At 36.6% G+C, this 15016-nt stretch overlaps 1 pseudogene across 1 annotated transcript; it reads right to left on the reverse strand.

Annotated features, from left to right (window-relative positions):
- Nucleotides 1–1373: 1373 nt before the first annotated feature.
- On the reverse strand, nt 1374–13815 carry LOC311073158 (NACHT, LRR and PYD domains-containing protein 3-like; annotated as a pseudogene). Its single transcript has 9 exons — nt 13584–13815; nt 11595–13335; nt 10646–10807; nt 6301–6474; nt 5834–6008; nt 5683–5716; nt 3903–4075; nt 2410–2583; nt 1374–1551 (listed from the first exon to the last, which is right to left on the reverse strand). The product of its transcript is annotated as an NACHT, LRR and PYD domains-containing protein 3-like (transcript).
- Nucleotides 13816–15016: the final 1201 nt, after the last annotated feature.

Genomic DNA, 15016 nt, shown 5'->3' on the forward strand with positions numbered 1-15016 from the left:
AAAAGTTATGTAGGCATGTAATGTGATGAAATCTTGCTGTGGAAAGTGTAATGTATCTCATGTGGCCCAAATCACTGTTTATATGTGCCAGTTTTACATAAATAAGCAGAGCATAACAAAATATATATCACAACCAAAATAAAAATCTCAAATAAATGTTTTTAAAAATATGTGTTTTCAATTATATCTGAATGTAACTTTTAAATCTATCAGCTCTGCAAAATGATTTACTGTTTCATAGCAATCCAAACTGGTGACATCTGCTAGTGAAAATGGTGTAAAGGGCATACAGTAACAACCCCAACAATGACACGACTGCAACTGACAGGAGATACACAAAGTTCAACTTTAAGAAACATTTTATTGACCATCATTTGTGACATTTTCACACAGCATACTTTACTGAATAGATCAGAGGTCAAAATAAATGTTTTATCCACAGCAGGTCAGCGGGACATGAACTAGGATGAACACATGCCATTCAATTAACCAAAAACAAGACGATCAGTTAGAAACAAGGTAAACAAGGACAAATCAATTCAACAATTTAAAACCAACAATCTGACATGACACCAATGTCTTGTTCATTTAAAAATCTTTTTTTTTAAACTGTTCCTTTAACAAAGAAACTCTTTTCAACACCCACCCAACTAATCTGCTGTAGGTGGTGATCCCTCTCCTTTCTTTTGATGCTGGTCTCTTGATGATCAGAAATGTGTTAACACCTGTAGGTAATGATCATCAGAAAAGCAGAATTGCACTTGATTGGTTCGATCCTTAAATCATGGGAAGAGAACCCTTAAGGTTTCCTGGAGAGGAGAGGTCTCCCAAGTCACACCTACCAGTTTAGAGCTTCTCCTGGGCACTATCATAAACACTATTTTCTCTGCTTCTGTATTCCATGTCTTTTTTAAATTCTATAGATGTTTTCAATTGGCATAGTAAACTGCAAATATTTTTTGACATTTATGATCAATTTCTTCTCATGTTCCTCATTTGTAAGTCACTTTGCTGTAAGTCCTTACAGTATATGGCTAAAAAACTAAATGGAAATGTCTAGTAGGGAAAAGTAAGAAGGTCCGGTTGATTATGACAGAAATCTGTTGTTTGGATTGCCATTTGTAGCCTTTGTAGTTGATTGTTTTAAGAAACTAAACTGTAAAAAATAAAACCGAAAACTTAGAAACTAATAAACATTTTACTGTAAAAAATAAGACAGAAAATGTACACATTAATATACACTTGTTATGAGAATTATTTACAAAGATGAAAATATTTTTTATAGGTTATGTTGAAATAATTCTCTTTAATTGTGAATGACAGACACTTTACTTGCAATATGCAATTAAACATTTCATGGAGTAAATCATCACTCACTGTAGTTTTTCCAGTTTACAGTGTGGATCCTTCAGTAAATCAGAAAGTAACTTCATCCCTGAATCACCTGGTTTATTGTGGTTCAGATTCAGCTCTCTCAGGTGTGAGGGGTTTGATCTCAGAGCTGAAGCCAGAGCAGCACAACCTTCTTCTCCAATCCTGCAGTTATACAGCCTGTAGAGAATAAAAAGTACAAACAATCCTTAATGTTTCCTTCAATGTTGTACAAATGAAATGTATGTATTTTTGAGATATGTCAATTTTGTGTGTGTGATCTGCCTACAATGATTTATCAGCCCAGTTTTTAAAATAATTTTTAGAACAAAATGTATAGAAAATAAAAAAAGCTCACAGGAAAAAGCGTACACTGGCTACAACATAATCAGTTTTTAATATTTTTTTTGGATCTCTCTTGTTTTTGTATCTGTTCATAATTGCTTATGGTAAAAATTATAACAACGCATTTTGGCATGTTTCATTGCATTATCACAAATAAAGTACTTGGCTCCAAGCACAACTACGCAGTTGTTATGGTTCTGTTCTGTCATGTTGTCTTTTATTTTGAAGTTCTGTTCCATTTCCTTTAGTTCCTGTTTCCCTACTCTGTTTAGTTTCGGCTTCCTTGGTTACTGATTATGTTATTGTTTGTTTCTATTGTTACTTATTAGTTTCACCTAGTTTGGTTTCCTTTGTTCCAACCATGTATTTATAACCCTGTTTCTTTGTTGTTCTTTGTCAGTTCTCGTTTGATTTAAATGTTGTTTGTGTTACTCTCTTGAGTTATCTCCAATGTGTTCAGATAATTAATAAAGACTGTTTTGTTTTTGAATCTCATTTGTCTTTCTGCCTGTTGACTACATGTTACAGCAATATGCCTATAAAATCTTTAACAAGTTTTTAAAATTAGGAATAAAGGATGAAGATGTTAATTTTCATAGGCGAGACATCACTTTTGGCCACTGCGATATATATATATATATATATATACCGCAAATACTACAAATATAATATGATGACCAGTGCAGAACTCACTGCAGTTTCTCCTGTTTACATTTCCATTCCTTCAATACATCAGAGAGCAGCTTATTTCCTGAATCGTCTAGTTTATTATTGCTCAAATCCAGTTCTCTCAGATGTGAGGGGTTTGATCTCAGAGCTGAAGCCAGAGCAGCACAACCTTCTTCTTGAAATTTGCACGATTTCAGCCTGCAGATGAAAGGAGAGAAAATCTAGTTAAAATCATATACATTTATATGTAAGTGTTAGAATCAGCTGAATGTGTGCTTTGTATGTTATCATTCCAAAGAAAAAGAGAACAGTCTGTGGATCAAGAGTTGTGAGCAAACTGCAGAATGAGACAAGATAACATAATCACATGATGCATTTTAAAACAACCTTCAAATTTTGAACTGTTGGCATTGTTTCTCCTTTTGATCTTTCATTCAACAAATTCACAAAATTCTAACCTTTTATTGAAGTAAAACAATTGAAAGTGGGGGGGAACTCACAATATGAAATAAATGTTTTTCTCCAATGCATGTTGGCCACAATTATTGGCACCCCTATAAATTCATATGTAAGTATATTCCCATTCATATTTAAGTTTTTTAGCACACCAGGGTGACTTGGAGCATCTAGCCATGACTACCTGTTCCACAGGAGTATACATATAAGGAAACACAAAGGCCAAATTCCTTTAATCATTCTTCACAATGATTAAAACCAAAGAATATAGTTCTGATGTGCAGCAAAAGATTGTTGAGCTTTACAAAATAGAAAGTGGCTGTAAGAAAATATGCATTTGCATTATAAAGCATTGAAAATCCCCATTTCTGCCATCAGGGAGATAATTAAGAATCAATAAACTAAAGATGTTACAAATCTGCCTGGAAGTGGACATGTGTCTATAGGGTCTCCAACCCTGCTCCTGGAGAGCTACTGTCCTGCAGATTTTAGCTCCAACCCCAATCAAACACACCTGGATCAGCTAATTAAGCTGTTCAGGGTTACTTGATAATTACAGGCAGGTGTGTTGGAACAGGGTTAGAACTGAAGTCTGCAGGACAGTAGCTCTCCAGGAGCAGGGTTGGAGATCGTCCTAATGCATTGGGACATTGCAATAATTGGATGCCAATAATTGTGGCCAACGTGAACTAGAGAAAAACATTTATTTCATAATGAGATGTCAGAAGGAGCTGCTCTCTAGTGGGCAAAAATACAATAGCCATCTTAGCTCGAAGGACTATGTTAAAAACCTTGTAACCTTTGTTTCAGCCTAACATAATGTTCTAACACAGTGTTTTTGATTGAAAATTTTTATTTTGATTGAACCCCATGAGCACAGCATGGTTAAATAACCAAACAACCAAAAATAGATAGCACGTATATAGGGGAAACTGTATTTTATAAAATGTTTGAAAGGAGTCTGTACATTATAGTTCATACTGAATTGCAGAAAAGAAAAACAAGAACAACAAGATAATTTCACTATGGTGCTGCCTTTCAATAACTACATTAGCACTCACTGTAATTTCTCCAGTTTACAGTGATTATCCTGCAGTAGATCAGAAAGCAGCTTTACCCCCGTGTCTCCTATTTCATTTCCAATGAGATTGAGTTCTCTCAGATTTGAGGGGTTTGATCTCAAACCCGAAACTAGAGCTTTAAAACACTCCTCAGTAATAAAGCAGTCACACAGCTTATAGAGAGAAAGAGAAAGTCACACCTTTCAGTTCAGCACATGAATTCAGCAAAAAAACAAAAAAACATTATGTGTATTACTGTGAACATCCACTAATAATGTAAGGAACAGCCTGAAATATGGGTATGTTTCCATTAGTCCAACACTTGTCACAGTCTGTAAAATCTCACAAATGTGAGGAGACACCCAGTTCGCTGCAGCACAAGCTGGATCGTAACACCCTTAAAGCGGTGACAACAAGAGAAATCTAATTATATTTGCTCTTTTGAAATTCATTGTACTATAAAAAATACAGTACGTTTCAGATCTTAAAAATTCCATCTCATTGCAATGCAAAGACAATATTGAGAGAAGACTGATACGCACAATTTTCTGACAAAAGATGTTTGAACTTTTCATATAAAATTGTTTAAGTATGTTCATGGGTTTCAAAAGGAATTCCAATTGATGTCGATTGAGAAAACATTACTTCGGGAAAACTGATTTGTTTTTTATGATGTTCCCTGTATATATGGAGGGAAAAATTATTTATACATGAAAGTGAGCATTTTGAAATGCAGATGATTAATCTGTGTGTTCAACAAAGATTTATTTGTGCGTATTTAGTATGCTCACGTGTACTGATGTTAATTAGCTAAGCAAACACGTGTAGAAATGTGAGTGATGCTTTTGCAATTAAATTTACTCGTGATGAGTTTATTGTATGCATAAAAGCATATGTGCATCTTGAGAGATGTTAACTGTGAATTGTGTTTTGTTTGTTGTGTTGTTTTTTTGATCAACTGTGAGCTTATGTGAGCTATGGCGAACCAGACTGATTTGGTGAAGGGCCTACCACGCGTTCTACTAACGTTCAACACAGACCAGTCTGCATCATGGGCTTCTTTTCAATTACAACTAAGCTGTTACTTAATAAACACACTACCCGGGTAGTAGAAAAAAGGCAAATATATATATATATATTTGCTCGCAAGCGCTGCCTTTGTGCCCTTGATGCGGATTTTGGCGAAGCCCGCATTTTCGCACCCTCCACACAAGTTACCTACCCAGGAATCATAGCGAACACCCAATCAGGGGAGGAGTTTCGTAGCTGTTTGACTTTCAGTGGCATGATGTCATCAAGCCTGTCCCAAAATACACTCTCACGTGCTCATGGACTCAAGGCCAGCGCCCCTTAGGTCTGCACTTCCTGACGTCACCAAGTGTGAACTCGAAGGAGGTCCACAAGGCCGGAGTGTGTCATTTGGGATCCAGCTGTTCTAGTGAACGCCAGTCTTTAGTTGTCATAGTAACTAATTTGGTTTGTCATTCTGTTCAGGTGTGTGCACCTTGTTATCGTTTGTATATAAGTTCATGTGTGTTTTCCCTTTAGTTTGTACGGTCTCGTTAATGTGACGTTATGTTTGCTTGCCTGCCTTTTGTTGAAGATATTTTGGATATTATTAAAAATTGTTTGAACCTGATTCTTCATCTTTGAGTGCTTTCCAACAACGTATCATGACACACATACTGTTATTGTTTCAGTTTCGTTTTCATGGACCTTTAGATTTTATCCATATATTTTTTTGTTAAAATCAAGCATTTTTCAAAGACAAACCCTGTACTGCAGTGGTCCATGTGATCTTTGTGGTGTAAATTCTGGTCAAATAAAATAAAAACACTGGAATTCCTCCCATATGTCTGTATTATTAAAAGGTATTATAAATTCTACATCATATTAACCATTTTACAATATGGTAAAATACTGAAACTCACTGTAGTTTCTCCAGTTTACATTGTGGATCCTTCAATAGACCAGAGAGCAGCTTCAGTCCTGAAACTCCTGGTTTATTATAGTTCAGATTCAGTTCTCTCAGGTGTGAGGTGGTTTGATCTCAGAGCTGTAGCCAGAGCAGCACAACCTTCTTCTCCAATACTGCAGTCACACAACCTGTAGAGAATATACAGAAATAATTCTTATTCTGCTCTTTCTGCACTGTAATATAAATATACTTTTCCATTGGCAGAATGTGTTTATGTATTGTTTAATGTTATTGTTTTCTACTATTCCATCCATAGTGTTGTATAACCAGAGAAAAATATAGGAAATTATGTCCTGAGACAACTTATAAGGATTATTATTATTTAAATAAATATCCAGCCCATTGGTTCTCAATTATAACATCTGCCCAATGATAGCATGATAATTTCAAATCAAAACTATTATAACTAATAAGACTCACTGCAGTTTCTCCAGTTTACAGTGTGGATCATTCAGTAGGTTAGAGAGCAGTTCCACTGCTGAGTGTCCTGGGTTATTATAGCTCAGATTCAGTTCTCTCAGGTTTGAAGGGTTTGATCTCAGAGATGATGCCAGAGCAGTAAAAACGTCCTCTCCAATACTGCAGTTACAAAGCCTGTAGAGAGAAAAGAAAATCATCCTCAAATTTACAGCTCAATACAATTGAAAATCCAGCAGGTGAATGAAGTCTTAAGATGTAAGTGTCTGACTAATCTGTCCAGTGAGGCTATTGTTTTAGATACAGAGGGGTACAAAAATATCAGAAAACATTAAATCTGGGATCTAAAGTAGGGATTCACTGAAATGAAAATCTGGGCAGAAACCGACAATTCTGGATGCACTTGGCTAAAAACTGAAAATGAAACAAAAAATGACTTTGTAAAATAATTAAAATATTTATTTAAAATAATTAAAGCAGACTTTGCTTTTCTTGTGAGTGTGAGCATTACATGAGTGGAGCATTCGCTTGGGCCGTGAGCAACTGAGCAGTGAGTGCACACACAGAGCAGAATATTGAGCAGAGCAAACTGGGTGCCGGTACAGACAGCAGGTAAGCTCAGCCAGATTCGCTTTGGAGTTGTGCATCTTCGGAAGCATGCCGCTCACAAAGTTACAAAAAATGCTGCGCGAGAGTGAAACCTGAGTGTTGAACACTGAGGGGTTGGGGTGGCATGTATATTTTCAGCTCATATTTTCTGCCTTTTTTTTGGACAAAAACAAAAAATGCCATTTCCGGCGGCTGAAATTTTGGTGCATCCATTTTGGTGCAATTTAACACTCTGGGGTCTGAGGGGGGTTTTGGGGCCCTGGAAAAGTTTTGACATGCCCTGACATTTGTTGGGAGACAGTGTCTACACAGAAAAGTACAACAAACAGACCCACAGAAATGGAATTCTCTCCACTAATTCATTGACAAATCTGTCTAATGAATAAGCATGCATTTCCCCAGTACATTTTGTGTATTATTACTGTTTGTATATTGTCTTTTTATATTGTATAGTGTTATGCATGCCTGATGATAAAACTTCTAGTTAATGTAGCCCAATCTAGGGACAAGTGGACATCATCTTCTCATAGAATGTAATGTGTGTTTGTTATATTTTTCAGAGTATAAATGGACACAAACTGCCAGCTTACTCTAATCATACAAATAAGTCAGCTTTTCAAACAAAGGAACTTTCCTGCTTGAGAATTGCACCTTTCTCATTGGTCAAGCCAAAACTCAAAGGTGTGACCTCTGTGGAACTAAAAAGCCAACACAAAGTTCCCTCCGGGCACTTTCTGGCTTCTGTACTTGGCTTTTGGCTTGCTTAGTTGGGGACATTTAATATTGAACAATATTATTGATCTGCCTTACTTAGGGTGGACAATGACGCAATTTTCTTCTAGAAACAAACTTTGTTGTATTATTTTCATGTTATCAATGTGAAGCTGCTTTGATACAATCTGTATTGTAAAAAGCACTATATAAATAAAGGTGACTTGACTTGACTTGAGGGTGGGTAAATCATGGGCTAATTTTCCCTTTATGGGAGAACTATCCCTTTAAAGACATACATCATTCTTATGAAAATACCTGAGATAGCTTCAGTCAAAACGTCTCTATTAGCATGTTATTAGGTCCATATAAGGCATTTCCTGAAATGGCATAAGTTTAATACTTCTATGAATCTCACTTGTAGACTTTCTGTGTGAGGGACAAATCAGTACTGGGCTTCCAGTATGAATGAAACAGATGACATGTGAGTGTTTAGCGCTCCATATCGCTATCATCTCCCCATTTTGGGTAAAAATAGAAAAATAATACTAAGTACTTTGTAACGTAGTTACTTGAGTAGTTTTTAAGCAAACTACTTATTTACTCTTACTTGAGTCATATGCACCATAGTTAATCTCATATCTGATGACGCACATAGCATATAGAACATAAAGATAGTGGCCTAGAACAAAAGAGATTGACTGAGTGTTCTGAGCTGCTCAGCTTTTTAAAAAGTGATACACAGCTTCCAAATGTTATAAGTTGAGTTAGAAATAACTTTGAAATACATGCCTTATACTACATCTATTAACAAAAACTGTTAATAGATGTAGTATAAGGCATGTATTTCAAAGTTAGAATGCTGATTTAATTTAAAAAAGCTGTCTTTTAAGGTAATCTAAAGAGTATTCTTTCTTTTGTTAGTACATTACTTTTTCCCCTGAATATAGCAAGTACTGAAACATACCAAAACCAACACTCTTAAACTATGATACAAACTGTATAGAACCTGTTTAAACTGGCAACTCTGCTGTACTGGTTGTTCTTTAGTAATCGTTACTAGTTTTGGTTGCTCTAGTAATTCTTCTGAAGCAAGTACTGAACTGTTTTTAATGTAGACAGAAGCACTTCAGCTGCATGAACAAAATCTGATAATCATGTTAATAACATTATTACCACAAGTTTGCATTCCATGTTGACATTGAATATACACTATGCTGCTAAAAATTATAAACATGGAGGAGAAAGTTTGCATAAAAATGACATAATATATGTAACTGCATAATTACATAATTGCAAATAGATTATATGCCATTGCAGCCACTTATTAGTGTTGAGGACAAACACTAGGCCAGGGGTCTTCAACTAAAATTGCTTGAGGTCCAGTAAATGAACCCTCCTCACCAGCCGAGGTCCGGACAATTATATACCTAAAAATATGAATTGATGGGTTTTACCAGACTAAAGAAATGAGTGTAGATAACATTTTTTTTTTTATTGAACAAAATATAATGTTATGGATAAACATGTCTTTTCATATGTATAAGCAGCCATAAGTAATCCTTCACAAAACTGATCTAATTTTAATGCTGTTCTGTTATGTCCTTTAAGTTGATTTGGTACAAAATATCTGAATTCAGCCAGTAACAATGTCTGACAAAAATATGATAAAGGAAACTGTGCAAAATGCCTTCATCTCTAAATTTGCACTAAACATACATTAATTTCAACATTAACAACTTAAAAGGAAAACCAAAGTGCTTTTTTCGGCTGAACTGAGGTTAACAATCACAATCAACGCAAACCTCCTTGTATTGTCTCTACTTAACTAAATGTATCTAATGTTGAACACTGCTCTCTTCTGTGCTTCAAGTTGCATTGGTAAAGATAATCAGCAATATCATTCAGAAACACATGCAAAAAATAGTGCCACCAGTGTTGGAAAAATGAAAAAGTGCAAGAAACCCTTTATCACTTATTTTGTACAGTCCATAAAAATGTAAATAACCTCTTATGAAATTTAAATAAAATTGTCTAAAATTCACTGTATTCTCAGTGAACACTCATATGCTCGATGTTGGGCGGCGAATGAGTGAGAGAGGACGACCCGTGTAGATCGCTCATATTGGGCTTTGAGCTCATTTATTTTCTGCGCCCTTACCTCGGACTGCTGAGGATAAGTTTCTTCTAAGTGTCTATGTTTAGCTTCGTAATGACATTTAATGTTTCCACTTTGGACAACCGCGACAGACTTGGAGCAAATGAGACACATAGGCCTTGTAACAGTTACAGCTCGATGCAGGAAGAATAAATGCGTATTTTTCCACCAATTATCTCGGAAAACTCGGTTTTCAGTGTCAACTTTACTAATTTTTGAAAATGCCATTGTTTTTCACTCACTGAAAGTTTTATCTCTCTGCGTTTTTCACTCGCTGAAAGTTTCATCTGTCTGCGCGCTCTCTGCTCTCTTCATTGCACGCATGACTGCGCGTCTGAACGTAGCAACAGTGAGCATAGTAACTGTAATAGCAACCATAGCAACCCGTTGCGCTGTTGGACCCAAACGGCTCTACTGAGCTGACTTTGATGTGCCTGATATAAATGTGTTTTTATTAGAAAATAGCGGCATTTATTTATTTCATTATGTCAAAAGGCTTCGCGGTCCATATGGACGCATTTTGCGGTCCGGATTCGGACCGGAGTCCGCCAGTTGGTGACCCCTGCACTAGGCTATCTGGGTCCACACTCTCTCACACACAATCTTAACCTTGTTTTTCTATTCATTGTTTTTTAATGTTGTCCCTGTACATGGTTAGAGACATATAACATGCCATTTTACTTGTGGTCTTAGACTTTTAGACCCTATTGTTACAGTAAAGGAGTTTGTAAGAAGCAAAAAATAAAGAAATAACTTATTTATCATTCAAAAATCAGTCAATACAGCAACACTCACAATAACTTCTCCAGTTTACAGTGTGGGTCTATAATATTACATTTAAAAAACCTTTTGAGTAACATCTTACTTTAGGGTCTGCAGTTTACATTCTTCAGTCCCTCAGAGAACAGCTTCAGTCCTGAATCTTGCAGATTGTTGTTATTCAGGTTCAGCTCTCTCAGTCTTGAAGAGTTTGAGCTGAGAACTGAGGCCAGTGTTGAACAGCTCTTCTTTGTCAGATTACAGCTCTGTAGACTTTAAGAGAAGTGATCAAAATAACCATGTAACTACAGACACCGAATTGCTTATGTTCAAAAGTACAGTATCTCATTATTTTTCAGCCTTTTGACAAAACTCAATACATATCAAAAATTGTACGTATTTGCTTTCAAATTAGTTAAAACAATTTGTATATGAAGAAACCTTCCTGCAAAGCTACAGTACTGTGAAAATGTTATGCTCTTCTGTAAAAATGCTATAAAGTGAGGATGCTTTCAAAAATAATGTCATAAATAGATTTTATTTATCAAATTAATTATATTAAGTAAATCAAATCATTATTTGGTGAGAACTCCCTTTGCATTTCAAACAGCCTTTGTCCTAGGTACACTTACTCATAGTTTCTTCAAGTTTAGGTTTCTAAGGTAGGTTTCTTCAAGTTTATTAGAGATGTTGACACAGTTCTTCTGGATTTATTTTTATGTCTTTTTCTGTTTCTTCATGTAATCACAGACAGACTCGTCGTCAGGCTGTCGTCAGACTCATTCAAAAACCTCACTGGATTATTAAAATTAATGGCAAATTGATTGTTTGGAAATGTAAAATGATATTTCCTTCTGGTACACTACTGCAAAATATATAAATAACTGGTTTAAAACCTTTTTTTTTTTTTTTTTTTTTTTGTTGCTGAAAATACTAACATGCCTAAGACTTTTGCACAGTACTGTATATATTTCAATATGGTATGTTTCCCAATGCAATATTTTCAAAGCATTAAAGCAATAAATAAACTATGATGTATTTTATTTAGAAAAATGCTCACTCAGATTTTATAGAAACTTTGATGACTGGCAGCAGCATCAGAAGACCTTCTTCAGATGGTTTATATTTACTCAGTTGAAACTCATCAAGCTCCTCTTCTGAGTTCAGCAACACAAACACCAGAGCTGACCACTGAGCAGGAGAAAGACTGATTATAGGAAAATGAATGATGTCCATTCTGCTCAAGAATTTTTGAACTTCATGAACTAGTGAATTATCCTCCAGTTCATTCAAACAGTGGAACAGATTGATGGACTTCTCTGGAGAGGGATTATCATTGATCTTCATCTTAATGTACTCTACTATTTCCTGTTTGCTGTCAGATCTGCTTTCTGTCTGTGTCAGGATGTCTCGTAAGAGAGTCTGATTGGACTCCAGTGAGAGACCCAGAAGGAAGCGGAGGTAAAGGTCCCAGTGTCCATTTTCACTCTGTAAAGCCTTGTCTACTTCTCTCTTCAGTAAATCTGTCATGCTTCTTTTTGTTTCTTTATCTGAAATAAACTTGAATAAAGCAGCAATAAACTCCTGAACGCTCAAGTGAACAAAGCTGTACACCTTCCCCAGGTACAATCCTAAATCCTCTCTGAAGATCTGGGTACAGACTCCTGAGTACACTGATGCTTCTCTGACATCAATACCAAACTGTTTCAGATCCTCCTCATAAAAGATCAGGTTCCCCTTTTCCAGCTGTTCATAAGCTAGTTTTCCCAGTGAGAAGATGGTCCTCTTGGCCTGCTGAAGATCTACTTCATATTTCCCATCATACTTCTGGGTCTTCTGTTTGGTCTGATAGATCAGGAAGTGAGCGAACATTTGAGTGAGAGTCTTTGGGATCTCTGCTCTCTCGTTTTCACTCAACATCTTCTCTAGAACAGAGGCTGCGAGAGAGCAGAACACTGAGATGTGACACATGATGTGGAGGCTCCTTGATGATTTGATGTGTGTGATGATTCTATTGGCCAGATTCTGATCACCTATTCTCTTGCTGAAATACTCGTCCTTCTGAGGGTCATTGAAACCTCGTACCTCTGTGACCAGGTCGACACACTCAGGAGGGATCTGACTGGCTGCTGCTGGTCGAGAGGTGATCCAGAGGAGAGCAGAAGGAAGCAGATTCCCCTTGATGAGGTTGGTCAGCAGCACATCCACTGAGGCTGATTCTGTTTCATCAAACAAGCTATCATTGTTCTGGAAATCTAGAGGAAGTCTACACTCATCCAGTCCATCAAATATGAACAGGACTTTGAGGTCATCAAAGTCTGTTGCTCTCAGTTCTTTTGTATCCATAAAAAAGTATTGAAGAAGTTTCATCAGACTTATATTCTTTTTATTCATTAAATTGAGTTGTCTGAAAGGAAGGGGAAATATGACATGAACATCCTGATTGTTTTTTTCTTCCGCCAAATCCAGAATGAACTTCTGCACAGAGACTGTTTTTCCAATTCCAGCAACTCCTTTAGTCAGTACACTTCTGATGGGTTTGTCTCGTCCAGGTGAGGCTTTAAAGATGTCATTGCATTTGATTGGCGTTTCATGTGTCACTGGTGTCCATGATGTTGCCTCAATCTGTTTCACCTCATGTTGATTATTGATCTCTCCTCTCCCTCCCACTGTGATGTACAGCTCCGTGTAAATCTCATGTAGAGGTATTGAGTTTCCTTGATTTGAAATTCCATCATTAATTATATGGAAATTTTCCTTTACTGTAGATTTGTGTTGTACCAGACAGAAAGGGGTATGTTCTGGTAAACAGAGAAAGATGAAAAGACAAATTGCTATTCACAAGCTATATATTAACTAACATTACAATCTATTATTTTTCTGAAACAAAAATAGTGACCACAACTGTACCTTGTCCCCATTCACTTTCATTTTATGGAAAAAAGCAGTTTGGACATTCTGCTAGATTACTCCTTTTGTATTTCACACAAGCCAGTCATACAGATTTGTAACATGAGAATAAATATTTATATTCCTATAAAGCTCTTACTAGTCTGTAGTGTGTTAGTGATGTCTGTATGGTTCCTGTTCCTCAGGACCTGCGGTGTCTTCAGAAGCCCCTGTCTGACTCTGCTCTGCTCTTCATCATCCACCTCCTCTCTTTCAGAGAATTCTGGGTAATCAGTTCTCTGACCTTCATCCTCCTCCTCCTCCTTTATTTTAGAGAATTCTGGGTTATCTGGGCTCAGCAGTCTCGTGGACCTCTTCAGCTCTTTCTTCATCAGAAAGATGACGATTGTCAACACAGATACAAAAATACATTGTGTGCCTAATTTTGTTTTCTTAAAAAATTGGGTTGGAAAAAAATGACATTTGTCTTTTGCAGGGGAATTACAATAAATTTACAATAATTTGTGTTCATAATTAGCCTGGAAATCCAGACCCAAATCTGAAAGATTAAGGGTCTGGCATCGACTAATGAAAATCGGCCAGCTTGAGGGGTGGCACCAAGCATGTATTTGAAAATCTCACTGCACGCAATTGGATAACACTACGACCAATCACAACAATAAGCCCCATATGCTTAGCTACCAGCGGAGCTAACTGGTAGATTAGACTCTTGCAGTATCCGGTCGGCAAAACAGCAAAAACGTCCTTCTTGCAAAGGAACGATTCGAGCGCCGTCTTCTGTTCCTCTTTTAGATAAAAAGCCAAGTCTAATTCGTTCATTGTAGCGGCCAAAGCCATTTCAAACAACTGGTGTTCATCCATAACCATCTTGCAATGTTTACTAATGACTTTGACGTCACAGCACTGTCGTCATCTGTTTAGCTCGCCTCTGGCCCACCTATATCAGATAACCCGATGTGATTGGTGCAGCTCGGATACAAGGGCATATTTAATGAGCATCATTACTCACTGAGCAAATTCAATTTGTGCTCTCGTGAGAACTCTGGATTTCCAGGGTAGTTCATAACTAGATCATCTATTATTTTTTTACCACTTTCGAATAGTAATACTAAACTAGTATGTTTCAACAAAAAATGTAAATAAAAATACATAATTTAACAACAAAAAAAAGTTTTTTATTTTAAACAATGACAGGGAAAGCAGATTTTTTTTTCTGTTTTAAAAAGCCATTTGAGTCTAGGACTAGGCTTAATCTCTGTCCGGGAAAGCATCCCTAACAGTAGACAAGTGGTGGAATCACAGTTCCAATAACTTAGAGCACTAAAGAGGCATTTCTACTAACTCTAAAAAACACCAGGAAAAAGATGCCCAGTGCCCCGGATCACCTGCATGAACATGCCATAGTCCTGCTGCGGGAGGCATGAAGACTGCAGATGTGGACAGAGCAATAAACTGCAATGTCTGTAATGTAAGATGGTGATCAAAGATGAGTTTTAAGGGATACAATTATTGACTACAGGGGACTTTAAGAGAACTTGCAAATGCCTTGGTGGAAGAGTGGAGTACCATCTC

Source organism: Abramis brama, assembly GCF_963993115.1.
Source record: "Abramis brama genome assembly, chromosome: 22".
NCBI lineage: Eukaryota > Metazoa > Chordata > Actinopteri > Cypriniformes > Leuciscidae > Abramis > Abramis brama.